Consider the following 26,020-nt stretch of genomic DNA (forward strand, 5'->3'; position numbering starts at 1 on the left):
CAATGACGTATAATCAATTAGATTATACGTCAACAACAGCAGAATGGACGTTCCCCTAAAGCTCACGTGGAACATGGACCAAGTTAGACCACTTGGTCTGAGACATAAAACATACTTAAATTTAAGAGAGTAGCAATCATAAAATATTTGTACTCAGACCACAATGGAATTAAATTAGAAATCAATAACAGAAGGATAAGTGGAAAATCCCCACATAAGTAAACAACACACTTCTAAATAACATGTGAGTCAAAGAAGAAATCCTGGGAAGTTAAATATTTTGAACTGAACGACAATTTACTAATCTGTGGAATGTAATAAAAGCAATGCTTAGAGGGAAATTTATAGCATTGATTGCATATATTAGAAAAGAAGAAAGACCTAAAATCAATCTAATTTCTATGTTAAGAAACTAGAAAAAAATTAAATCCAAACTAAGCAGAAGAAAAGAAATCATAAGAATTCGAGCAGAAATCAACAAACTTGAAAGCTGGAAATCAACAGAGAGAATTAAGGAAACCATATACTGGTTCTTTGAAAAGATAAAGAATATCTAGCTAAGAAAATAAAGAAGACATTAATTACTAATACCAGAAATGAAAGAGAGGACATTGCTAGAGACCCCATGGACATTAAAAGAATAGCAAGGGAATATTATGTATAACTTTATGCCCCCAAATTTGATAACCAAGATATGCTTTCCTTGAAGATACAAGCTGCCAAAACTCACACAAGAAAAATAGTCTGAAAAAAAAAAAAAGAAAAATAGTCTGAATAGACTCATATCTATTAAAGAAATTAAATAAGTAATTCACAACCTTCCCAAACATAGCCTTAGGTCCAGATGGGTTCGTTGATGAATTTAACAAACATTTAAGGGAGAAATCATACCAATTCTCTGCAATCTCTTTCAGAGGAGAGAAGGTGAAAAAATACTCCCTAACTCATCTGTGAAGTCAGCATTACTGTAATACCAAAGCCAGGTTAAGACATTACCAGGAAAGAAAACTACAAATATCTCATGAATATAGATGCAGAAATCCTCAACACAATATTATAAATAAATCCAACTATATTTAAAAAGAATTATACACCATGACCAAGTGGGATTTGTCCCAGGCATGCACGGTTGGTTCAACAATTAGAAATCAATTCATGTAATCCATTATATCAAAAAGCTAAAAAAGAAAAATCACACGATCATATCAATAGATGCAGAAAAAACACTTAACAAAATCCAACACCCATTCATAATAAAAAGTTTCAGTAAACAACAACAGAAGAGAACTTCCTCAACTTATAAAGAAAACCTACAAAATACCTACAGGTAACATCATCGTTTTCTTTTTTTTTTTTTTTTTTAAGATATAATTTATTTATTCATGAGAGACACAGAGAGAAAGGCAGAGGCATAGACAGAGGGAGAAGCAGGTTCCCTGTGGGGAGCCCGATGTGGGACTCAATCCCCAGACCCCAGCCGAAGGCAGATGCTCAATCACTGAGCCACCCAGGCGTTCCAACATCATAGCTGTTGATGAGAAACGTCAAGCTTTTCCACTAAGATCACCTAAAGGTAACTCCTCTTACCACTTCTTTCAACATCATACTGAAAGTACTAACTAATGCAGTTAAGATGAGAAAAGAAAATGTAAGTTATAGAGACTGGAAAGGAAGAAATAAAACTACCTTTGTTCACATATGACATATTGTTTATGAAGACAATCTAAAAGAATTGACAAAAAAACCCTTCTGGAACTAATAAATGATTATAGTAAGGTTGCAAGATACAAGGTTAATATACAAGGTTGATTGCTTTCCTATAAACCAACAATGCACAAGTGAAATTTAAAATTAAATTCTTGTACACTTAATCTTCACAAGTTATTTTGTGGATATCAACAAAGTGATTCTAAAGTTTGTATGGGGAAGCAAAAGAGCCAGAATGGCAAATACAATATTGGAGAATAAGAATAAAGTTGGAGGACTGATATTACCCAACTTAAATACTTACAATAAAGCTACAGTACTTAAGACAATGTGGTTTTGCTGAAAAAATAGACATAAAGATCAATGGAACAGAATAGAGAGCCCAGAAATAGACCCACATATAGGCAACATATCTTTGACAGAGGAACAAAGGCAATACAATGGAGAAAAGAGTCTTTTCAACAAATTTTGTTGGAATAACTGGACGTCCATGTGCAAAAGAAAAAATCTAGATATAGATCTTACATTCTTCACAAAAATTAACTCAAGATGGACCATGGACCTAAAGGTAAATGCAAAAGTGTAAAATTCCTAGAATATAACACAGGAAAAACTTAGATGACCTTGGTATGGCAATGACATTTAGATACGGCACCAAAGGCATGATCCATGAAAGAAATAATAGATAAACTGGACTTTATTAAAATTGAAAACTTCAGCTCTGCCAAAAACAATGTCAAGAGAATGAGAAGCCACAGATTGGGAGAAAATATTTGCAAAAGACACTTAAAAAAAAAAGATTTTATTTATTAATGAGAGGCACAAAGAGAGAGGCAAAGACACAGGCAGAGGGAGAAGCAGGCTCCCTGCGGGGACCTCGATGTGGAACTAGATCCAGGACCTGAACTAGATTATGACCTGAACTGAAGGCAGATGCTCAACCACTGAGCCACACAGGCATCCCAAGCAAAAGACACTTTTGATATGAAATTGTTATTCTAAATATACAAAGAAGTCTTAAAACTTAACAAGAAACAAAAACTTGACTAAAAATGTGCCAAAGACTTTAAAAAACACCTCACCAAGGAAGATATAAATGACAAATAATTGGGGTGCCTGGGTGGCTTAGGTGGTTAAGTATCCAAGTCATGATTTCAGCTCAGGTCTTGATCTCAGGGTTGTGAATACAAGCCCTGCACTGGGCTCTGCACTGGGCTCTGCACTGGGCATGTAGCCTACTTTAAAAATACATACATATATATATACAGCAAATAACCATGTGAAAAGATGCTCCACACCAAATGTCATCAGGGCAATGCAAATTAGAACAGTAATGAAATATCATTACACATATTAGAACGTCCCAAATCTGGAACACTGACACCACCACCAAATGCCAGCTGGTGAGGATGTGGAACGACAGGAACTCTCATTCATCGCTGGTGGGAATGCAAAATGGTACAGCCACTTTGAAAACCAGTTTGGTGGTTTCTTGCACAATCTAGCAATTGTGGTCCTTAGGATTTATCCGAATAAGGTGAAGACTTATGTCCACACAAATACTTGCACACAGATATTTACAGCAACTCTATAATTGTCAAAAAACAGGAAACAACCAAGACATTCTTCAGTATAGGTGAATGGACAAACAAACTGTGGTACATCCGGACAATGCAAGATTTATTCAGCACTAAAAAGAAATGAGCTATTAAGCTATGGAAAGACATGGAAGAATCTGAAGTGCATATTACTCAGTGAAAGAAGCCAATCTGACAAGGCTGCAAACTATATCGTTCCAACTACCTAACATTCTGGAAAAGGCAAAACCATGGATAAAGTAAGATCAGAGGTTGCCAGGGGCTGAGAAGGAAGAGGGATGAAAGGACAGAACACAGAGGATTTTTAGGGCAGTGAAAATTGTATGACACTGTAACGATGGACACATGTCATTCTACATTTGTCCAAACCCATAGACCGTGCACCACCAAGAGGGAACTGTAATGTGAATAGTGATTGTGATGTGTCAGTGTAGGTTCAACACTTGTAACAAATGTTCCACTCTGGGCAGCCTGGGTGGCTCAGCCGTTTAGCATCGCCTTTCAGCCCAGGGCGTGAACCTGGAGTCCCAGGATCAAGTCCCACGTTGGGTTCCCTGCATGGAGCCTGCTTCCCCCTCTGCCTGTGTCTCTGCCTCTCTTTCTGTGTCTCTCACGAATAATAAATAAAATCTTTTAAAAAACAAAAACAAAAACCAATGTCTCATTCTGGTGGGGGATGTTGATAAAGGGAGGCTATGCCTGTGTGGAGGCAGGAGTATATAGGAATTCTATGTATCTTACTCTCAGTTTTACTGTGAACTTAAATTGCTCTAAAAAAAACTTTTTTAAAAAGAGCAGCATTTGAAAGGTTAACTATTTTTAGAAGGGAATGGGGACATAGATAATTATTTGTAGTTGAGTTAAAACTCAGGAAAATTAACAAAGACTGAAACACAGCCTCTACTTTACACTTACTTCAGAAAAACCTCATAGAGAAAGCCAAAGGACATGTAAAATTGAATTATTTTGATAACTTTTAAACTATAGGCTTGTGTAATTTCAATGTTCCCTTAGCCGTTATCGGTATGGTTTTCTTTTTAAAATAAAATTGAAATGTATCATAAAAAAAATACCTCCACCCTCAAAAGCTCCAAAGTATTTACTGAGTTAACTTTTAATCACAGTTTTTTTTTTTTTTTTACCTGACTGACTCATTTTCTGTTGGTCAAATTCTAAAGGGAAATAAGGCATGTGTGTACAATTTGTTTGGATGGTATAATTGGGAGTGTAAGATTCTAACACTGGGTTTAATCCTGGTTTCCCCTCTTTATATGCATGCAGGACTATTTCCTCAAATAATGAATTCTTTTAAAAATTCACATGATGTCAAGCACAGTGTGGTAAGTCCAATATTTCTCACCCATCATTTACATGGAGAGAGCTTAAATAATTGTACCCTGCATATTTCATAAAAAATCAAATGAGGGAATGGATTGGAGTCATTGTTTAAAATTACTTATTCATTAAACACTTATTTATGAGTGCTTATTGTGTGTGTAGCTTTCTTTAAGGTGGTGAGGGTACGAAGATAAACAACCAAGATTATAAATTGTTAACTGATGATGTTGTATCTTTTTCAGAGTCACCAACCTCTCCTCTTTCCCATGTAAGACAATAACTATATATATTATATTGACAGTTTAAAAACAAAAACAGCTTTTCTCAGATTTTAAACTTTCAAATAATACAGAAGAATAGAGAGACAAGGGGAAAAATTATCTGAAATCCTTTCCCTTCCCACCACCCCAGGGATAATCACCGTTAACATTTTATTGAACTTCCTTTGAAATACCCTCTATACTTATGCATAAAGATGCACACACATATACACCCACAGAATGTATTGATGGGATCTACTGTCCTCTGCTCTGCTTTAATCACTGAATTTTTTCATGGCATATTCTTTCAGTGTTAGCAATAATATTTATCATTTTAATGGATATGTAAGATTCCACTGACTGGATATATCACTATTTAAAAATATCCCAGATTGCTAGGCATTTTGGTTTTTCAAGTTGGCAAATATTGTAAACAATGCAGAGATGAGTACATTTAAAGATAAATTTTTGCAATTGTACAATTATCTCCTCAGGGTACTCTCTCATAGGTAGAGTTCTTGGATCAGAAGTTACACTTATTTTAAATATTGACCTATGGCCAAATTGCCTTTTAGAAAACTGGCCTCATGCACCTGCAGCCCTCAACAATATCTGTTTTCATATATTTTCTCCAACTCTGGCTTAAAAAAATAATTTTAATATTTCCCAATTGGATAGGTGAAGATATTTTAATTTCCTTTTAATTTTTAATTTGATTATTAGTGAGTTTGAGCATCTTATGTTTATTAGTTATTCATAGTTCCCTGTGACTATAGTCAATTCTCATAATTTGAGGTAGTTATGTTTTCTAAAATCCCTACTAACACTGAATTACCAAACCATTGCTCCTAGGAGAAATGTAGGGCCAGGTTCCTATGAGCCTTTGGTAACAACATTTTCATCAACTGTAAATCTGTGTTTATGTGTGTTTCTGTTTAAAGATACCTTATTTCATAAGTATTGTTGATTCATTAATGTTGAACTTACAGCCAGCAGCACTATAACTCATGCCTAAATGAAGTTTAGCTAACAAACGTATTATCTCTCTAAAGCACATCAAAGTCTTCTAGTACTTAGGAATATCACATGGCACTTCAGCATTACACAGGGGGCCATTTTAAACAGTGAAGTCACTAACAAAACACAAAAGAATGCAGAAAATGTGGCACTAAATAGGCCACAAAAAGGACACTTGTTTAAAGATGAGAGCTAAAACAAGAAGGCAAAGTGTTCTCTAGATTGACCTTGATTGAGAACATGTGTCAGGTGACTCAAATTGTTTTCTGCTCTGTGACTGTCCCTGAATGCCTCAAAAGTGCTGCATATATTGACTTTGGTGTTAGAAATAAATTGTATTGAGTAGGAAAACTGGAAAATCTGGAATCCATGAAATAATGAAGACTGATTATGTTCATTTCCTTTGCCCATATTTCTATTAGGGTGCTTAGCTTCAGCTACATTGATTTGTTTGTATAAGCTACTTCCATATCAGGATAGTACTCTCTTGCCTATCCTATCTTATAAATATATTCTCCAATTTTGTCTTTCTATTTCACTGTTAGTGTCTGTTATTACAGTGGTTTTGACAGCAGTATCAAAAACTGCCTTTTGAATGAAGAAGCACAACATAGGAATTTTATTAAATCTCTATTGTTGTGAAGGTAGTTGGTATTTATTTTTCTATCTCTTTTTCTTCCATAGGCACACCAAATTCTGTTTGGTGGTTTTTCTCCAGCACCTCCAAATTATGAAAAACCATGTAAGTCCTGTCCCAAACTATCACTTTGTATCATGCTCTGCCTTTAATTATGGTCTTCATCTGATATTTTCATCCCTTCCAGAGTCTGAGGCCATTTAAGGCCTTTTGCATTTCTGCTTCTTTCCTCCTGACATGCACCTTGTTACTTTGCTGTATCTCTCCTACTAAACAGTAAGGGTGGTAAGATGCAGAAATGAGGGAGAAATTCCAGAGAGACACTTGCTAGCAGCAGTTCTGAAAAAGAGTGTACATGTAAGAAGGTTGTGGGGGTAGCAGAAGTCGGGTGGGGCTGGGCATTAGTATGTACATGAGTAGTTGGAACTATTGAAAGTGACTTAGGAACATTAGTCAATTTCATTCATGTCATGGTAGGCTCTACCACAAGCACTTACACATTGCTTGTCTCTTTATACCAGGTATGAGAAGTAAAAAACCAGCATCTAAGAACCTGATAAACTACCATCTACGAAAGAAAGACTTGCTGAAGACTGTAAGAATCTTTTTGCTTGTCATCCAATAGTGGATCCCTGGGGTAGTGTCAGTAAGTGTGCACAGTGTGGCTGTGAGGATGGTGGTGTGTGCATGTTCAGTGTTGGTATGAAGGTGATCCCAAATTTACAATCAAGTGACACAGAGAAAAGCAGGCTGCTCTGATGAGCATTCTTTCTTAAAGCAGCATGAACATCCTTGTATAGATCTCTCCAGTGTTTTATATTATATAAATAGTTATATAGTTATATATAGTTTTAGTTATTATAACTCTCCAGTTATAAGCCTCTGTGAGGCTTATGGAAATTGGAAATTTCTCTTGTACTGCCCAAATTTTCATCAGTGATATCAGTGATTTGCTGGATTTTTCATCTTACAAAAAAGGCAATGAGTTCTCAGACTGTCTTTCTTTTCTGGGACCCACTCTGGGTGCCCACTGTCCTGGGCTTAATTTCCTCAGATGCTTGTTCTACTACTTAATATCCATCATCTCTGTTCCTCCTTGACATGGCCCTCCAGAGCAGGGGCTTTGTCTCACCTGAGCAGACTTTCTCAAAATCCAGTAATTTTTTTTAACAGGATGTTAAAATGGAATTCTTTTCATGTCTTAAAAAGATCTAGCAGAGATTCCTAAGGAATGATTTGGAAAAAGGAATAAAAACTAGTTTCTGCTTGCAGAAACTCCACTGACTTCACCTCATTTAATATCAAAGTTACAATTATTCTTACTATCCTATTACTTTGTTTATTAAGGTTTATCTTTAAGTTGACTAGAAAAAATCTCAGCCTCACCCTAAGTAATTATATTTGCAACACCATGGATTTGGTATTCTAGTTATGTGTGTTAGAAAAAAACCCTGACCATTAAAATAAGAAGTGTTACTCAAGTACCGCCTAACATTATCACAAGAACCACTAGTTATACACACGTATCACCTTGGAAAATGCTAGTCTATGGGCACCAACTAGCTAATCTGACAAAGTTAGCTAATGGGGTAGGGTTGGCCAGCCCATCTGGATTCCCAGGTAATTAATCTATTTAATGATGCCCTTCCAGAAATTGTGCACTTTTCTTGATTTTTCTGCTTTAGGAATTGATAACTCTCCTATGGAGCATTGCAAACATGAGAAGGCAGGGCTGTGGCAGGCTGTGGAAGGAGTTCTTTGGGGGCATCTGAACCTGGGCAGTCTACTAAAAGATAGATATATTGGGGAGCCTCCCTTCTCTGTAGGGTTGCTGCATCCTTCTAGGAAGGGTAGATGATTTCCTGAAAGTCTATTTACTGCTATCTGGGCCTCCTGGGAGTTGCTTGGGAGAATCATTAACTATTGCTAAATAAATAAATCCCTCTTGCTGCATGGAGCTGTACTGGTGCCAAGCGATTCCACTGCCAGTGGCTGCAGCTGTTCTGGGGAACAGTTGCCTTTCTCTGTGAGGTACTTCCCGACCCCCCCCCCCCAAAGTGATTTTCCTATCCTCACAGTAGCCTCTTTTCAGTGAACAATTCCTGACAAATTAGTGGCATTACATCCTACTCTTGTTTCTATAGTACACAGAAGGCTAAAAGTCCTCCCCCTCCCAACACCCCACCCCTACAGCTCACACAATGAATACCGGGTACTTGTTTGGTACTTGTTTGTTGGGCCTGAAATTCTGACCAAAAAATAGATCATGACCTTGAATTTACTAGACAAGGCCAAATCTTAATCCTTTTTAGAGGTGCTATATCTTCGGGGAGGAGGACACACATTGAGATGTAAAATGTACAAATTCCCACATCAGCAACAAGAAGGGATTGAAAGACATTTTCAGCAATACCAGTAAGGACTGGATGAAATTTTCAACCATCATTAACAATATTCTCACCTTTTAAAGTATCTGCCTGGTGTCTAATGCCTTCTTATTCTAATGCCTTGCTATTTCTGGGTCCTATCTTTAAGAAACTCACAATGTAAAACTAGAAAGCAGAGAAATTCACACCCTGGCTCTAGCTTAAAGGAACAGTAAGGGAAGTCAGGGGAAAGAGTCTTACCACTGAAGGATGATGAGGCAAGGTCAGTAGAGGAGCAGTTCACCTGTGATTCCAGAGTTCCTGCATTTTTTTCCCCCTCTCTCTCCTGCTAATTGGCTCACTTTTTTTTAACACATTTTTAAAAAAAAGATTTTATTTACTCATTCATGAGAGACACAGAGAGAGGCAAAGACACAGGCAGAGGGAGAAGCAGGCTCCATGCACCAGGAGCCCGACGTGGGACTCGATCTCAGGTCCCCAGGATCACGCCCTGGGCGGAAGGCAGGCGCCAAACCACTGAGCCACCCGGGTGCCCTGCTGATTGGCTTACTGACTGGGCTTCCTGACAGAGACACGATACAGGGACAATTGCAACTCCTGCTCAAGAATGAGGTTTTAGCAAACCTCATTCCCAGTTCCGTGCAAAAAGTAACTTCTGCGGATGGATGAGCACTACCAGCCAGGCCATTTTTTTTCCCAGCTTCAGAAACAGAGTAATTCTGCAAGCAAGGTTGGCTCGTCCGAAGACTCAGAAGGTGATCAGTACTCCGTGGATAGTCTGAGCGGACCGTATGGTCACTTAGCTGAGTCGGACAACCAAGTCCCAAAGGTGGAGGCCTGCAGCTTTTGCCTAATTAACGGCTTTGAGGTAGGAGAGGACCCGGCACTGTGTAGACCTTAGCAGGTTGGCTTTCTTGCACACTTCCCCGGGCTTCAACACCCTCATCCCTCAAATTTTCTCTCTCTCAATATTAGAAACGAGAACAAAAGTTATCGTTATCATCATTACTGATTTTTTTAAAAAGTAAGTACTTGTGGCCACCCTTCTTCGCAAGAACCGCAGAGATGGTGCTGCGGGCCCACAGCCCTGGGCTCCGGCGTGGAGGAGGAGCCAGTCCCTTCGGCTGGGAGTCCCGGGCGGGCAGGGGCGCAGGGGGCGTGGGAGAGGCTATTCTGTATTCCGAGCGGGAGCCCGGAGGCAACGCAGCCTTCCGCAGCCGGCCTTCCCTCGGCTCCGGGGAGCAGATGCGCCCGCGCCGTAGGGCGGGTGGGGGGCGGGGAGCTGGCGGCCTCTCGCGGCCCGAAGCCCCGCCCCGCCCCGTCCCGCCCCAGCCGCGGGCTTCCTCTCCGCCTCCGTCTGCCCCGCCTCCTCGCCATAGCCCCGCCCCCCGCCCCGAAGCCCCGCCCCCGCCCCGAAGCCCCGCCCCGTCCCGTCCCGCCCCAGCCGCGGGCTTCCTCTCCGCCTCCGTCTGCCCCGCCTCCTCGCCATAGCCCCGCCCCCGCCCGGAGCCCCGCCCCGTCCCGTCCCGCCCCAGCCGCGGGCTTCCTCTCCGCCTCCGTCTGCCCCGCCTCCTCGCCATAGCCCCGCCCCCCGCCCCGAAGCCCCGCCCCCGCCCCGAAGCCCCGCCCCGTCCCGTCCCGCCCCAGCCGCGGGCTTCCTCTCCGCCTCCGTCTGCCCCGCCTCCTCGCCATAGCCCCGCCCCCCCGCCCGGAGCCCCGCCCCCGCCCGCCGCGGGCTTCCTCTCCGCCTCCGTCTGCCCGGAGCCCCGCCTCCCCGTCTGCGGCCCGTCCCCCGAGCGGAGCGCGCTGGAGGCGGGGACCGGCCGGTGGCGGCGCGGGGAGGCGGCGCGCGGGAAGCAGCTCGCCGCGGTCCCGGGCGGCCAAGGGCCCCAACGGCTGGTGTCCTTCGAGGGCGGGCGGAGCCGTGTGGCCACCAAATAGCTGCCTCCTACCCCTTCCTCCCCACCTTGCGCCCCGCCCTCTGGCCCTGCGCCGTTTACTTGCGTTTACCCAGACCGTCTTCTCCCGATGTCTGCCGAATAGAAGAGGTAATTCATTAAAAGTCGTAGCACCAGCGCTCCCACCCCCGCCGCCCCCGAGCCCCTGGTGGTTGTTTTTGTTCTTTAGCCCAGGTTAGGCTAAATACATTCCCAGGAAGCCATCTGGTCCGGTTCCCGGGATCCCTTCGTATGGTTTCCATTAAGCTCGCCAAGCCGTGCATTGACAATGCAGCCCTGGAGCCGCTCGGGAACCTCCAGGAGTTTGGCCTTTGCCAGCCTCGTTTAGAGAATCTTAGGCATGGGGAGGTAGAGGCCCCTGTTTAAGTTCCGAGTCCAGTACCTTATGGTCCTGGTCTTTGCTGTAATTAATATGCTTTACTCCTCCAAGAAAATACCATTCTCCCGTTAACTGGTATCATTCATTCATTCATTCATTCATTCATTCATTCATTCATTCGGTATTTGCTGTATGCGAAGCATTGCTTATTAGAATTCCGTTTTAATTCTGAAACTCTGCGTTAACAATTTTACAGATGAGTTTACAAAATAACCTGGCCACAGAAGTTGAGTTCGACCGGCAACATTTGTGTGGTTAGGTCTACATCTTTTTTTCTTTGTTGTCTCCCGTTCCTCTACCCACCACTGAAAAAAAAAAAAAAAAACCAAACATGAGCTTGTGGGAAAATATTCCCTTAACACATGGATTGGGGTTTGTGGTCCAAGAAAAAAAGGAAACAGCCAGGTTCATAAAATCATAGTGTTATAATCGCAAAGTTCTTAGAACTCATCAAAGATGTATTGATAAGACTGAGAAGGTGTAGGGGCTTCAAGGTCACTGGCCCCTCGGTACTGTGGCCTAACTTGGGGAGGAGACCCAACCGGCACTTGCCCTACGTATACTGCAAAAAGGACTTGGAGCCAACAATTCAGTTGTAGTACATCCTCTCCCCCAGGCTCTTCCCTCTGCCGTTCTCTCTCTGTTCTGCTCTGGGTCTTGCCTGTGGGGGTGACAGCCCTTTCTTGCTACCCCTACCCTAGGCTTCGTTCCCTTCTTTCTCTTTTTCTTCCATCTCCCCACCCTACGCCAGGCCTGACCATGATATTTTATTTGGGTTTTTAAAATGAAACCAGGTGCTGCCTAAAACAAAGGCTAAGTAATAACAAGGAAAGACTATCCAACGCCTAAGGAATGTGCTGAGTTTTATGACTCAGGCTGTCCTGGCAGAGAACGCCGACTTACATGGAGAGGTGGGTGGCACGAAGCTCGGACCATACATGGCAGCCCTGGCCTCCCCAGATAGGCACGAGCAAGGCAGCCTGTGACTCATTTTCACAAAACCAGAGACTCCTGTTCTTTGTGGAGCAAGACTTCGGGGGGCGAGAGCCAAAGGATCTTCAGCTTTTCCTTGGGGCCAGTTGGGGCTGACACGGCAGGGGCCACCTTGAGGCCTGCAGGGGCAGGGCGCCTGGGCAGGACGCGGCCCCTGGAAGGAACCCGGCTTGCGGGGCCTGGATGGACGAGGGTTTTGGTGCGCTGAAGGGATGGGTAATGCGTCTGCTGCCAAGGGACGTGAGATGAGCCCGTGTGGTCCTGGAGACCAGGGCTCGAGCGCCAGGTGACCGGCTTGCCGCAGGGCCGCCCCGAGCCCTTCCAGCGCCGTTTCTGCCGGGTCAGGAGCGGGCGCGGGAGTGGGGGCTGCGCGTAGGCCCCCGGGGCCCCCAGGCGCACAGCGCACGTTCTGGGAGTTCCTCGCCCATGAGTGTGGTAGCGGGGTGAGGTGTACATTTTTTTCTGTTACTAAGAGACAGGCTGAGAGCGCTCGGAGAAGGTGGTGGAGGGTCGGGGGGTGACAAGGAGGCGTTTGTGCTTCCTTCGCTACACAGGCCCGTGGAAGGGCACCCACAGTGCCTCCTCGGGTTTCCGCCACGCGGAGGAGGCTGCCGCTCTCCGAAGGAGGCTGGATCTTGACGGCGTGAATGAGATCTCCATGCAGCAGCCTCTTGGGACAGGGCCGTATTTTCCCTTTCTTTCTTTCTTTTTCTTTTTTTTCTTTTTTTCCTTTCCAAGGAATACCCTGTTGAAAAGCTACAGTGATGATTCCATAATTGCAGGAAAAGCTCTGCTCCACTTTTTCATTAAAGTCTACTTACCTGGAAAAAAGAAAGTCTTTTAAGAACCATGACTTCATACATATTTATAGTGTGAACAGGCGTCACTCTGGTTCTGCCGGAGAATGGGCTCATTCAGTTTTATTTATGATGTGACACTCGAGTGAGTGACATCCGTCATCTGGGTCGGTCCTCTGTTCCACTGAAGCAAGTTTATGGAGTGATTATGCCTGCAAATATTTGCTATATTTAGTCCCTCTCCTCCCCTAACCCCCTCTTAGCCCTTTAAACTCCCCCAAACCAGCCAAAAGCCAAGCTTGTGGTCTAGGGAAGGTTTGAACCCTAATGACAAGGCACAGGGGCTCGAACAAATGCCCTGGGCGCCGGGAGGCAATTAGAGCGGGAATGATGGCTGTTACTCTAGCGTTTGTGCACTGAGGTGCTTTGGTTGGGCCGGTGTCTAGCAGGTGAGGGCTCTCAGCTGGGCATGCAGGCTGTGACAGGTGATGGGCACAAGTCTGAGTGACAGATGCAGATGGGTACTTAGGAAACTTTCCTTCCCAGGGAGCTTTCTCTGGACAGGCTCTCACAGCCTGCAAATCTGTCACAGCGCACCCTGGGGCTCTGGGGGCAGGGGACGGTAGGAGCTCTGTGACCGCTGCTGGGTCAAGGTTTCTGGTGGAACCGGAGACTGTCCCCACTCAGCCACACCTGGCCCCTGGCTGGGAGGGTGACGGCTGCCCTTCATCTGCTAGGGAGGCAGGAGGGCCACCTTTGGCTTCTAGCTTTACAGCTGCACATGCCCCGACCTAGGCATTCCAGGCTGGACCTAGGCCCACCCACCCCCTCACCCCCCCTCGGTGCTCGCCTGTGATCAGCTTGGCCACCTATTGTTTATCCTGGGAAGGGCCAGGTCTTGGCACAGAGGCCTGAAATGTTGCCAGCATTTTATTTTTAGAGACAGGAAAATGTTTGCTTTTTGGCAGCTGCTTTTTTTTTGGGGGGGGGGGCATATACCGTGATGGTGAAAAAAAGTTCAAGTGAGAGATTCCAAGCCTTAAACTCATGGCATAGGGTATAGGCAATAGTACCATGAACCTCTCAACAGAAGCCTTTGTGGAGCTAAGACCTTGCGTTAGCAGGGCCCTTCTGCAGAGTCCCGCCAGCTCCACCCTGGTGGCAAGAGGCCTCCCACATCCATAGACCCCATGGACTGGACGTTTAATGAGTCCCTTTGCAGTGTGTCAGCTGGTCTGAGATTTTGTAGCTGTTACCTCCAAGTCATCTCCTTCTATACCAATTCATAACGTAGTCCAACTTGGTAGACAGAGTAAGAAAAACAATCAGCCTGCTAAGTCTGAGGTTTATCATCCCTCCTCAGACCCACGGTCATTGTTATCATGATCAGTGGTGCAAAGCAGTCAGCTTCCATGGCAGAGAGTGCATTACTACATTCAGAATACATTTCCAAGTTTTATTGGAATTATTATTTACCCCTATATGGTCTCTCTTAAAACATATTTTTGTAGTTCCTGTGATTCTGTCTACTGACTATTTATCCGAAAGCATCTTGTAAACTGTAGTAACATACTATGTGAAAAGGTAAAATGGAATGGAAACCAAAACCAGAAACAGACTTATAAATACAGAGAACGAACTGGTAGTTGCCAGAAGGGAGGGGGTGGGGGGATGGGTGTAATAGGTAAAGAGAATTAAGAGGTGCAAACTTCCAGATATAAAATAAAAAGTTACGGAGAAGAAAAGTACAGCATCGGGAAAATTGTCAATAATATTCTTCTAACACTGTGTGTGACAGATCGTGATTACACTTATTGTGCTGAGCACTGAGTAATGTGTAGAATTGCCGAATCACTGTGTTGTATGCTTGAAACTAATATAACATTATCTGCAAATCATACTTCCATAATAAAGTTTTTAAGAAGTAAAGAATTGAAGTCTTCTACCTTCCTTTCTCCCTAATCTTTTAAAAAAATTGCTTTTTTCCTTGAAGTATAGTTAACACACAATAATACATTAGCTTCAAGTCGTTTGACAAGTCTGTATGTTATTCTGTGTCCTCACAAGTGTACTTACCATCTGTCTCCGCACAAGGCTATTACAGTACCATTAACTATATTCCCTGTGCTGTCTCTTTCATCCCTGTGATGTGTTCATTCCATAATAGGAAGCCTGTACCTCCCACTCTACCATTTTGCTGATCTCTTCCCACCTTGCCATGGGAATCACCACAAAAATAACCTTTTAATCACAAAATAGAACCCACATACATTTGGGGCACCTGGCTGGCTCAGTCGGTGAGTGTGAGACTCTTGATCTTGGGGTCATGAGTTTGAGCCCCATGGTGGGCATTTAGCTTACTTAAAAAACATGAATACATTCTTCTTTGCCACCTGATTACCTTTTATATTCATTTTTCTTCTTGCTGGAATATATCCTGTGGTAGGTTTTCTTTTCCTCTCTTTTCTCTGCTAGAAAGTATCTGTGGAAAATAAATTTTGAGGGTTTGTATGTCTGAAAATATATTTTGATCTCTCTCAGGTGTGAATGTGGTTTGTTATACAACTCTGAGTTGGAATTTATTTTTCCCGAAGCTACTGTTCCATTATTTTCTTGAAACTTCAATGGTTGATCTGAATTTCACTCCTTTGTAGGTAATCTATCTGTATCCTATTTTTCTTTTTTGGACTTTTTCATTTTGAAGCTCTGGAGTTTTATTTTTCACATCTTTCTCACCTTGATGTTCTGGAGTTTTATGATGATATCTCTATATGTCAATTTATTTTTAAAGTTCATCCTCCTTGGAACTGATAGGCTCCTTCAGTCTGAGGGCTCCAGTCTTTCTTTAGTTCTAGAATATGAAGCAGTAAGGAAAAAAAAAAACCCAGAAAAGTTACAGGGATCTATATACTAAAGTGCTAAGGAGGGGAGAAAAGGGACTGGGTGGCTTGAGTATTGGAGGGGGAATTTTAAGGGGTTCTAGAGAAAGGGAGAAGAGTAAGGTTTGGAGGGATTCATTACCAATAAGGTGAAGAAAATGTCCTCAGAAGATTTTTAAGAGTTTGCGTGTACATTAAGAATATATTCTCCTCTTTGGTTCTGTGGAGATGCTAAGAGGTGAGTTGCTGTTAATTCCATTTTTCCTGTGGGACCGTGTGTGTGTGCGTGTATGTGTGTGTGAGAGAGATTTGGCGCTGAGACTGAACCACAAGATTGTCTTGGATTAGTTACAAAAAAGACTATTATTATTATTATTGACTGTTAAGCAAGTTTCTTTCTTTCACTCTTTCTCTGTGTCCTCTCTTAACTTCTCCTACCTAGTCCAGGCCAAAGGTTCTTCTTTTATATGATGAAGAAATGGAATTAGAAGCTCTGAAGTCCCACCATTTCCCTCTGACTCATTCCCTCTCTCTTCCTCATCTTTGATTTACCTACTTACACATTTTCTTAACGGCTAATAGCTTATAAGAAGCTTAGACAAGTAGTTTGTTCACTCATTTCTGTAATCTAATTAGTCACTAAATGAGCTGTCATGAATAGATGATAGATTTGGACTGAGAAGACAGCACATGAGCAAGTTTATAGCAGGTGAGAACTCCTGTATAAGATCTGGCACGTGAAACTCTGCCAACCTCCTCAGAAACTACTCCTCTAGACCAAGGAATTCATTCCATAGATTCTCTTGGTTCAGCCTTTGGAGTTGCTAAGTGGCACAGAGGAGAGATTTGGAAAAGGCTCAACTTATAACAGCATCTCTGAGCAAACAAAGGCAGAAGATGGCAACAAAATCATGTTATTCTTCTTGAAACGTAATCATTGAATCAGTTTGTATTTTATCATGTGCATGCCTTACCTCTTACACGGTACTACAAGAAATAGTTATTAAACTTTTCAAAGTATGAGGAATAGTGGAGTAATCACCGAGGGCCTAAATTCTCCTGGGAGATTCGGATTGCATGACGGCTATTTCCTCCACTTCTAAATATACACACAAAGGTGTTTGATATGAAGAAACAGCAAACATATGTAGCCTGTGTAATCTGAATTACTCACTCTTGGAGCTAAACAGTAATTAGGGCTCGAGTAGCTACAGCCCTGCCACCTCTGACAAATACTGAGTTCCGAGTTGATAGATGTGGCTATTCTCATTAGAATTTGAGACATGCGGGATCCCTGGGTGGCGCAGCGGTTTGGCGCCTGCCTTTGGCCCAGGGCGTGATCCTGGAGACCCAGGATCGAATCCCACGTCGGGCTCCCGGTGCATGGAGCCTGCTTCTCCCTCTGCCTGTGTCTCTGCCTCTCTCTCTGTGACTATCATAAAAAAAAAAAAAAGAATTTGAGACATGCCTAACTAGGAGTGCTGTGTATCATATTAGTACCATTTTGATGTGCAGTGTGGCCCTTTACAGATGACTCCAGATATAGCGATTGCACGTTGGCAGGTGGATGCCTAGTGGTCTTGGGTAGGATGGGAGATGATGATGGGAATGAACTCCCAAGTGCTGAAACTCGACCAAGGTCAAGGTCTGCTGGCCCTCCCTATTCTAGACTGAGGAGTTTGTTCGGTAGATTCTCTACGTGCACCCATTTGGAATTGACGTGGGAAGTAGAGGAGAGAGATCTGGAAAAGGGAAACAACTGATGTTCAACCGACAATAGCATCGCTGAAGGCAGAAGATGACACAACTTTAAGTTCAGGAAACCTATGAAAGTATAGGGCAGCCAGGTGAAAGCGGTTCATCTGGGTCCTGAAGGGAATGGGATGTTTCTTCGAGTTGCCATCAGCATTTCTTCTTTTTTGGAATGTAAGTTTTTCTCTACTTTGTGCGTGCCCAGTGCTGTGCCCATCTCCAGAGAGGGTATGTGCTTTCCAAATTATGGATATTCTGCCCTTCTGCAAAAAGTGTGGCAGCACGAGGTTTTAAAAACTGCGCTTTACAAAAAAAGAACCATGCATTTACTTTATAATCTCATGATGCTGTAGGGTGTTTTCAGTTCTCCGTTAATCTATAATTGACCGTGGCTCCCAACTCTTTAGATTTCCTCAGTCCTCCTTCATCTTTGGTGTAGCCTTTATGCTCAACAATCAGTGCTCCATGCATTTATATGTAAATACTCTTCTGGAATTTGGTGCCCGAGCATCCATTTTCAAAGGGAGAGATTCTGAAATAATACCCACCCCTCGTTTTGAAAATGTCAGTTTTCATAGAACAACATTTGTATAAAGCAGGCCCACCTCTCAAGAAATATGTGAAAAGTATCTAGCAGATGTCATTACTGCAAAGCATTCCCCTCAAAACCCTCACATTTTCACCTCCTCTGGATCTGCTGCTTTATGGAAGAGCCCGCCGCCGTGACACATACCCTCTGCTTCTCCAAGTGTGGTCTGCGAGGCCCTGCCAGATGGTCTCCTTCAGAATAAATGCTTTCAATATGATAATGTTTATATTTGTGTTTCTGGCATGAATTAATAATTTTCTCATGATATTTAATAAAAAACAGATGATTTCGTTTCTAGTCTCATAAAATCCAGTACCTTTCTTTCCGTTATGTCTGATGAGGGTGATTTTTCTCCTGTTGTGGGATGACAGCAAGCAGAGGTAGTAAAGTGAGTGAGCTGCAGCTCTCTTCCTCAGCTGAAGCAGCGTGCAGTCTAGAACAATTTGAGATCTGTTGCTTTCCACAAAGGTCGAGTTTGCAAAACCTTAGAAAGGGACAGTTAGTCAAGGCTCCAACATAAACAACCTTTCTTAAGCTTCAAGATTTACCCCCTGGGTCTAATATTCTGGAATTTGGTGACTATGTCTGTGCTCTCTGGCCACATCCATCATGGTTGTTTTTTTTTTTTTTTTTTTTTTGAGACCTATCATATTCCCCTCTAAGCCTTCATCTTTCCACATTGAAACCCTTGTTTTATAATTCTAGCCACAGTAGAGAGGGGCTGGGGAGTGACTTTCCATCTCTTGACCATCTTTTTTTTCATTTCTCTAGACTCGCATATTTAGAAGAAGTGCTACTAAATTTTATCCGTGCAGCCCATTTCCTGTGGATGTCTCTGGCTAACAGGAACTGGTCCAGGCACAGCAATAGCAGGCATGGTGTGAAGACAGACTTGATGCACCAAAGAATGAGTTATATCCAAAGTGATATGGAAAATTGGTTTGGAGTGTGGCTGAGGATTGTAATGTCAGCAGTTTATGCTTCTCCTCTTTGAAGGCATGTGGGTTAGGGAAAGGAAAAAGGGTAGGTTTCCTTGAAAGAGAAGGGAGGATTGGGCATTTTTTGGCAAGGGCCAGGCATATGTGATTTTTTTCTTTCACTACCAAACTTAACACAAGAGCGATCTTTTCTTCTTGTCACCAGGTCCTCACCATCAATTCATTCTTTTCCCTATAGGAATTCAGTTTTCATCCCCAGTCGGTCACTGAAACTGACACCTCAAGGATCACCGAGGACCATCAAATTGGTAAAGACTAAAATCCAACTTCAACCTACTCATCCCTCCGTCCAGTGTCATATAAAAGTCTCTCTAACCTTGGCTTCTCTAACAATGCTGCATTTACCTCTAACTTCTCTGGTGGTTTCTTTTAAGTCTCCGGAGTTGCTTCCTCCTGCTTCTCCACTAAGCTGGCATCTCCCAGCATTCTGTCTTTGGCGCCTCTGCCACTGTTTTGTTGTTGCCGTTGCTACCATGATGTTATCATCCTGTCCGCTGGCTCCACCTCTCATCTTTGTGTCTATGAGTCTGATCATGAACTTTCTTCCGAGCCATGGAATAAATTGTTTACAGTCTTTCCTATGCAAAAAATGTCCCACTCAGACAGGAAACTATTGCAAGACACCTGGCAAGGATGCTAGGGACCTGCATCAGGATGTTAAGAGTGGAAAGACAGATAGAGTCATGAAATACTTGGCAGATAAACACAGCTCTGATGGACTGGCTATCCAAAGAAAGGAGGAGGAGAGATAAAAGTTGAGGCCAGGTGTTGTAGCTTAGGTCATCTGGAGGATGGGCTGCCCTTCCTGAGCTAAGGACTACGTGGTTAAGGGGCAGAGGCAGGTCTGAGGGACAGGATGATGGCTCCCCTTTAGGACATTCTGGACATATCACATCTCTCCGCCTTTTTTGTCATTCAAGTCTTCCTTTGGTAGTGCTGCTAGAATTCTCTTCCTTAAACAAGAGTCAGATCATGCCATTCTCCTCTTCAAATGTTTTTCTTAGTGCTTATGAACTACGGAATAGCTTAGACATTCAGTCTCCTTAACAAGGGGTCTGAAGCCCTGCACAAGCTGGCTTTGTTTGGTTTCATTTAATCCCCTAGCACAACAGAATCCACCATGCAATTTCTCACCTTTTTGCTTTTTCTCAAGCTGTTGTCTCAATCTGGAATGCCCATCCCCACTTTTTCTGCCTAGAAAATTCCACTCATCATTTAGATTGCAGGTTGCATGGGATGACGTCCCTCATAAAGCCTCCTCTCACCCTGGTTGGAACTAGTAACTCTTTATTCATTTTTCCCACAGCAATTTATGTATATTTTTCCTGGCATTATAATGCACTTGCTCAAACGTGCATTTCCTCTGCAGAGCTGCATATTCTTATATGTCTTATATGCATCTTCTTATATGTCTCTGTTTCATACCAGCTGCTTACACATGACTTCCCACATACTTCTTGCTCATTAAATAATGAAGGCAAAGCAGAGAAATTGGTCAGGGTTAGAAGGAAGGGGAGTCGGGTGGGGGAGAAGTGATTGGTAGGATAGGCTTGGACCTGCTTTAGAATATGGCCAACTGGGATGGATGCTCTGTGTGAAGAATAGATGTAGGGTATAACAATGAGGGAGGCAGTGGATTCTGGATAATGTGCAGGGTTCATATTTAAAGGCAGGATCTTGTGATACAAAATCATGCATGTATACAATTTAGCCTTACTCACAGGCAGACAAGCCAAGTTGTAAAGTCCTTCATTGGCAGGAAATTATTATTCTGCCCATTTAAAAAGATACATGGTCTCTTTGTGTAACCAAGACTCCTGCATATTTAGCTCTTGCAGCTGCTAGGTCTATTGTCTGATGCCATAAAGAGATGGGACCTTGACTGATAGTATGGTGATGACCCATTGCTGTGTCCATCTATTTAATTGTAGAAAAGATGGGCAGGGGGATATTCTGATTAATGGGATTTCTTTGACCCTTAATTATTCTTTTCATATGTTACTCTTTCATCAACCTATATTTATTTTCAGCAGCACAAAGGAAAAATGAAAAAAAATTATCTTTTAATAATAATGTGAATCCCAGAATAATAAAATTCACGGCCTTCCTTCTGGATGCTGTCACACAAATACATATCTATTATGTTTATATCTGTATTATGTGTATACTGTATGCACTCTTTATATATATTTTCTATATAACTATCCATTGGTCCATGCTTAGCTCAATCCTCTATTAGCAAAAAGACTGGTAGTTGTGATCTAAGCGTGATGATTTAGTGTTTAATCAGAAGAGAAAAATTGTAGACCTCCCAAACTCTGAAGTGGGCAGAAAAATATTTTTAGCCAATTTTTTTTTCTCCCTTGAGTCTCTTGTGGTTTGAAAATGTTGAGATGTCATTTTTGCTTTAACTGCATTGCAAGGATTCTGCTTTGTGACCACTTTTGTTTCCAAAGACTGACTTCGACTCGTTTATTATGTTATGTGTTGCGAGGGGGAAGGAGCCTTATAGATCATTTCGTTCAACCTATAATTTCTGAGTCAGTCCTCAAACTCTGGTGATCTGATTCCATGGCATTGGCCCTCGAGGCTGGAAAAGACCATCTGCAATCCAGATAGTCCCACCGACTAGGGCAGAGAGCCACCTGTTAGGGATGGACTTGGGGGAATGTAAGCCTGAAGTGAGAATTGAGGTGGACTCTGCTCTGGGTCAATAATTATATTGAAGACTAGGAACTAATTAACTAATCCCTGTCCTAACTCTTATCGAAACAATTCCAAAGGGGTATAGTACTTGACCTTCTTTTTCCCCTTTGCAGCTCTGCCCAATGACCAATGTCAGCAACATTTGCATTTCCTGTTTTATAGACTCCCCCAGCTATCAAGAAAGAATTCTGAATAGGATATCTGCTACCTCCTAAAGAAGAGGTCTTGCTTGATAACTTGAGACCATTCAGACCTCAGACAAGGAAAGAATGTACCCCTCAGGCCCCACAGTCATCACCCTTTATTTACCCCCAGGGATTGCTTTAGGGATACTTGCTTTGTCAGTTAATGGTAGTTCTTTGCAAAAATAAACCTCCTTTTGTGTAGGACTTTTCTGTTTTGAGACAGTGGGATAAGTAAGAATGTTGGTGGGGTCTCTGGAATATCTGTGGTTCATGGCTCTTCAGAATGGGGTCTGAATCCCCAAGGGCATTCTTTTATTCCATGGATTGTACCCAAAGGTTCCAAGGCACCATTGAGAAGGATTCCAGTTTTACATTCTGTCTTCTGCAAGCACGATGTAGTCACCCAGTTGCTCTCTCCTTTCATCTCTCCCTCCCTTTTGTAGACTAGAGCTCCTCTTGGGTCTCCTTCTTCCCCAGACTGAAAGCCACAGGTGGGAGTGGGGTGGGGTGGGGGGACTTGAGTTCTGTTTCAGCGGCTCATGAGATGTGCCTTCTCCTTTAAATTGTTCACAAGCCCCGCATCAGCTTTGGCGGGTAGGAGTTCTAACATGATGCTTCATGTGGTAAGGAGGTACCTGTGCTCATCAGACCTTCCTATTTCTCCCTGTGCCCTTGTCTGTGACCAGCACCAGGGCTCTGTTAAATCATCAGGGAGCTTTTGGTGGCCAAGAAAGGGAGCCAATCAGCCTAGACACATTATAGGAAACATGGCCTTGAGTCTTAAAGTATATTTATTTAACATGATGGTAGGAAAAGTATGTATGATTTTGGATTAAATTCAAGCAGGTGGGGGGGGGGCACCTGGGAGGCTCAGTGGTTGAGCATCTCTGCCTTTGGCTCCAGTTGTGATCCTAGGGTCCTGGGGTGGAGTCTCACATCGGGCTCCCTGCGGGGATCCTGCTTCTCCCTCTGCCTGTGTCTCTGCCTCTCTTTGTGTATCTCAGGAATGAATAAATAAAATATTAAAACAAATAGTTCAAGCAGGGGCCACAGGATGGGTTTGGAGCCGTCCCGGGGCATGAACAGCAAGCTAGGTAAGCAATGATGTTAGGGGCTGTGGTCTGTTCCATCGTGGATGGCTCCGATCCCAGTCATTCCTCAGTCCTGGAAGCTTTTCTCAATCAAAGGACAAATGTGAGGTAGGTGTGGGATCTAAGAAAAGAAAATATACAAAATGAAAAGTCACTCTGGCCTGTAGTACTAGCAAAAGGCAAGGAAGTCTGACTTATTTGAATATTTTTCAGTCAGTATCAGCCCCCGCCCCACCCCCAACAAAACTGGTCTTGAATCAAGTTCTCGCACTTGATTCGATCACCCACAAAGAGCTATTGGATGAAAAAGTGAAAGGGAAGATGGTGTCTGGTTAGTGACTGGTCATTTTCAAAGTGGCTTCTTCTACATCATCTCGTTTTATGAAAAGTAAATGTGATCTTTAAAAATGTTAGAGTGAAGCAGTTCATAATTTCTCACAAGGAGCAAAGGACATTATATTTATAAGCATGCAAGCTGTGAACCAGATAGAACATTCTCTTTTGCTGCTTTGTATTTTTTTATCAACCGTCACAGATTCATAGGGAAGATCTCTAAGAAATAGAACTTCATGAGTGATTTTTAAAAATTATTGTTTGAACTCAGTGTGCTCTTCATGTTTTGTTTTGGCCTCAGTTTCTTTCTCTGGTACCTTCCTTTGAATGGAAAATTATTACTTGGATTTGGATTATTATTTAGCTTGCAAAATAGACCGTTTTCCCCTTCATTAAAATCTCATAGTTGCCAAACTTCATTAGTATAAATGGAATTATTCATCTGTTTCCCCCCTGCCCTTTGGCTATGGGGTCAGTAAAATGATGTTAAGCAGGAGAGGGGAAGGCTGGTGAACACTTTTAAATGTCACTAAGCAATTTCAGGAAGGAGCCGGTCTGCAACTGTACTGAGTGATGGATATGCTCTCAGCCTTAATGGCTATTAATGATTTACGTAATGACAGTTTGCATCATAACATGGCTGTTTGAAACTTGCATTTTGTGATAGCTACAACTAGTAGTGGACATTTCCTAAACTTATTTAAAATACACTGAAAAAATGGGAACAAAGCAAGACAAATAAGACCTTGAGACTAACAAGTAGTCAAGGATGGCAACTGAGGGGGGGAGAGGGGAAGAAAGAAAAAAAAAGAAACAAAGAATATAGCCAACCTTTTTTTTTGTTTTAATTAGAGTATATTATACTTCCAAACTGGATACACTAGAAATTGGCAATGCAACATAAGATGCAAAGAAATATACCAGTTACTGTCAAAATGACCCTGTACAGCCTTGTAATGCAAAAAGCTTTATACAATACAAATTTTCAGTAATGTACACAAACCTTGACAGTATGATCATCTGAACATAATATGAGGAGTTAAAAAAAGGATAGAAGCAAGAAAGTGCTGAGAACGCTAACTGCATTACTATATGGACAAATAAGCTAGCTTTCATTGAAGAATGCATAGTGAAAACAGAAACGAAGTTAGTTGGCAGGTGAATTTCTCAAAGACGTTAGTGTTTTACACGGAAAGGATATCTATGGAATAATCCTTCCCTGAGTATCGAACTGCAAACCAAATTCGGGGGTATATATTATCTCGGTGGAGTCTGAAAAATGCTGTAGATTTTTCTTTATTAATAACAATAATAATAATATAAAAAGTCAAACAAACTCCAAACACACCTTTTCTCACTCAGAAAACTTTTATAATTTACCAGAAAGATTGATGACTCTTTCCAAAGTGCTAAAAAAGTTGCCCAATTACATTAAGCATAACTAAGTCATTCAAATACAAGTTCAGTGGCAAGCAGTGAAATGCATGGCATTTGAGCAGTAAACATCTCCTTCCAACACCCCTCTCAGTCTTGAAGGTTTCGACCTAGGACCTCATATTGCACAAGTGGCATGCTGTAAAACCTGTAGTCCCAACCGTCAGGGCCACTCTTTCAGGTTTTTAACCTGCTGGTGCTTATGTGCGATTCACCTTTCCTGCCAGCCTCTATGGGATCACCATGGCCCTCTTCTGTCATCACTGAACTTGTAGATTTGAAAGCACATTATTAGCCAAGTGGCACATTCTCCATTACATGGGGATAAAGACAGGACTTTTAAAAAACCAACCCACCCATAAGCCCAGTATTCTTGGAGTGTATTGTCCATAACTGTCTAGTGTCTTTTACTGAGACATTGACATGGCGAGGTTGAACGACGCTTCTAACAGAGCCAAGGACAAATGTCTCTGCTGGAGAATGACCGAGGGTTCAGGAGCTTCCTGCCCTAGCTGGCTCAGCCTCCCTGCCCCTGGGGACATCTCCTTAGTGTAAACAGGTTTGCCAGGGCTGGATGACTGGCAAAGGGAAGTGGAGCACACCTGCTAGGTCTGAGGGGGAGGAGGGTGGGTATGGGGTGGGGGAGCCCATGGTGTGGACAGATGGTACAGTCTTCTGGCTTCCTGTCGAACTGTACCAGGTTCGAGGGGGCTTTCAGTGAAGCAAACTGACTAGAGAAGAAAATAAGGGATGCTTTTATTTTCCCCTGGTGAAACAGATGAAAGGAAAAATCCCAACTCTAGGATAACACATGATGGAACACAGCAACGCAGTAAGAAAGCATTCCTCTTGTACACCAGTTCTTCAATAGATAAATAATATATAGACTTTTATATTCCAAACTTCCCATTATTATACAAAGCACATTTCTTCCTGCTCTTTCAGCCTGTTTCATACTGGAAATTCTGTTGTCTTACAAATA

The 26,020-nt window shown here is 42.6% G+C and overlaps 1 non-coding gene across 19 annotated transcripts in view; it reads left to right on the plus strand.

Annotated features, from left to right (window-relative positions):
• Window positions 1-26,020, plus strand: part of LOC112654370 (uncharacterized) — a 100,216-nt gene that overhangs the window by 20,377 nt on the left and 53,819 nt on the right. For 10 of the 19 annotated variants that reach the window (XR_007402295.1, XR_007402300.1, XR_007402302.1 and 7 more), the window contains 6 exons: window positions 4,587-4,645; window positions 4,886-4,911; window positions 6,605-6,662; window positions 7,079-7,203; window positions 19,063-19,314; window positions 19,468-19,537. This is a non-coding gene — a transcript (uncharacterized LOC112654370). Of the gene's footprint in view, window positions 1-4,586; window positions 4,646-4,885; window positions 4,912-6,604; window positions 6,663-7,078; window positions 7,204-19,062; window positions 19,315-19,467; window positions 19,538-22,108; window positions 22,804-26,020 lie in introns of all 19 variants that reach the window. The other 9 variants (XR_007402293.1, XR_007402292.1, XR_007402294.1 and 6 more) reach the window with 7 other exon arrangements.

The sequence above is a fragment of the Canis lupus genome, chromosome 15 (assembly GCF_003254725.2).
Source record: "Canis lupus dingo isolate Sandy chromosome 15, ASM325472v2, whole genome shotgun sequence".
Taxonomy (NCBI): Eukaryota; Metazoa; Chordata; class Mammalia; order Carnivora; family Canidae; genus Canis; species Canis lupus.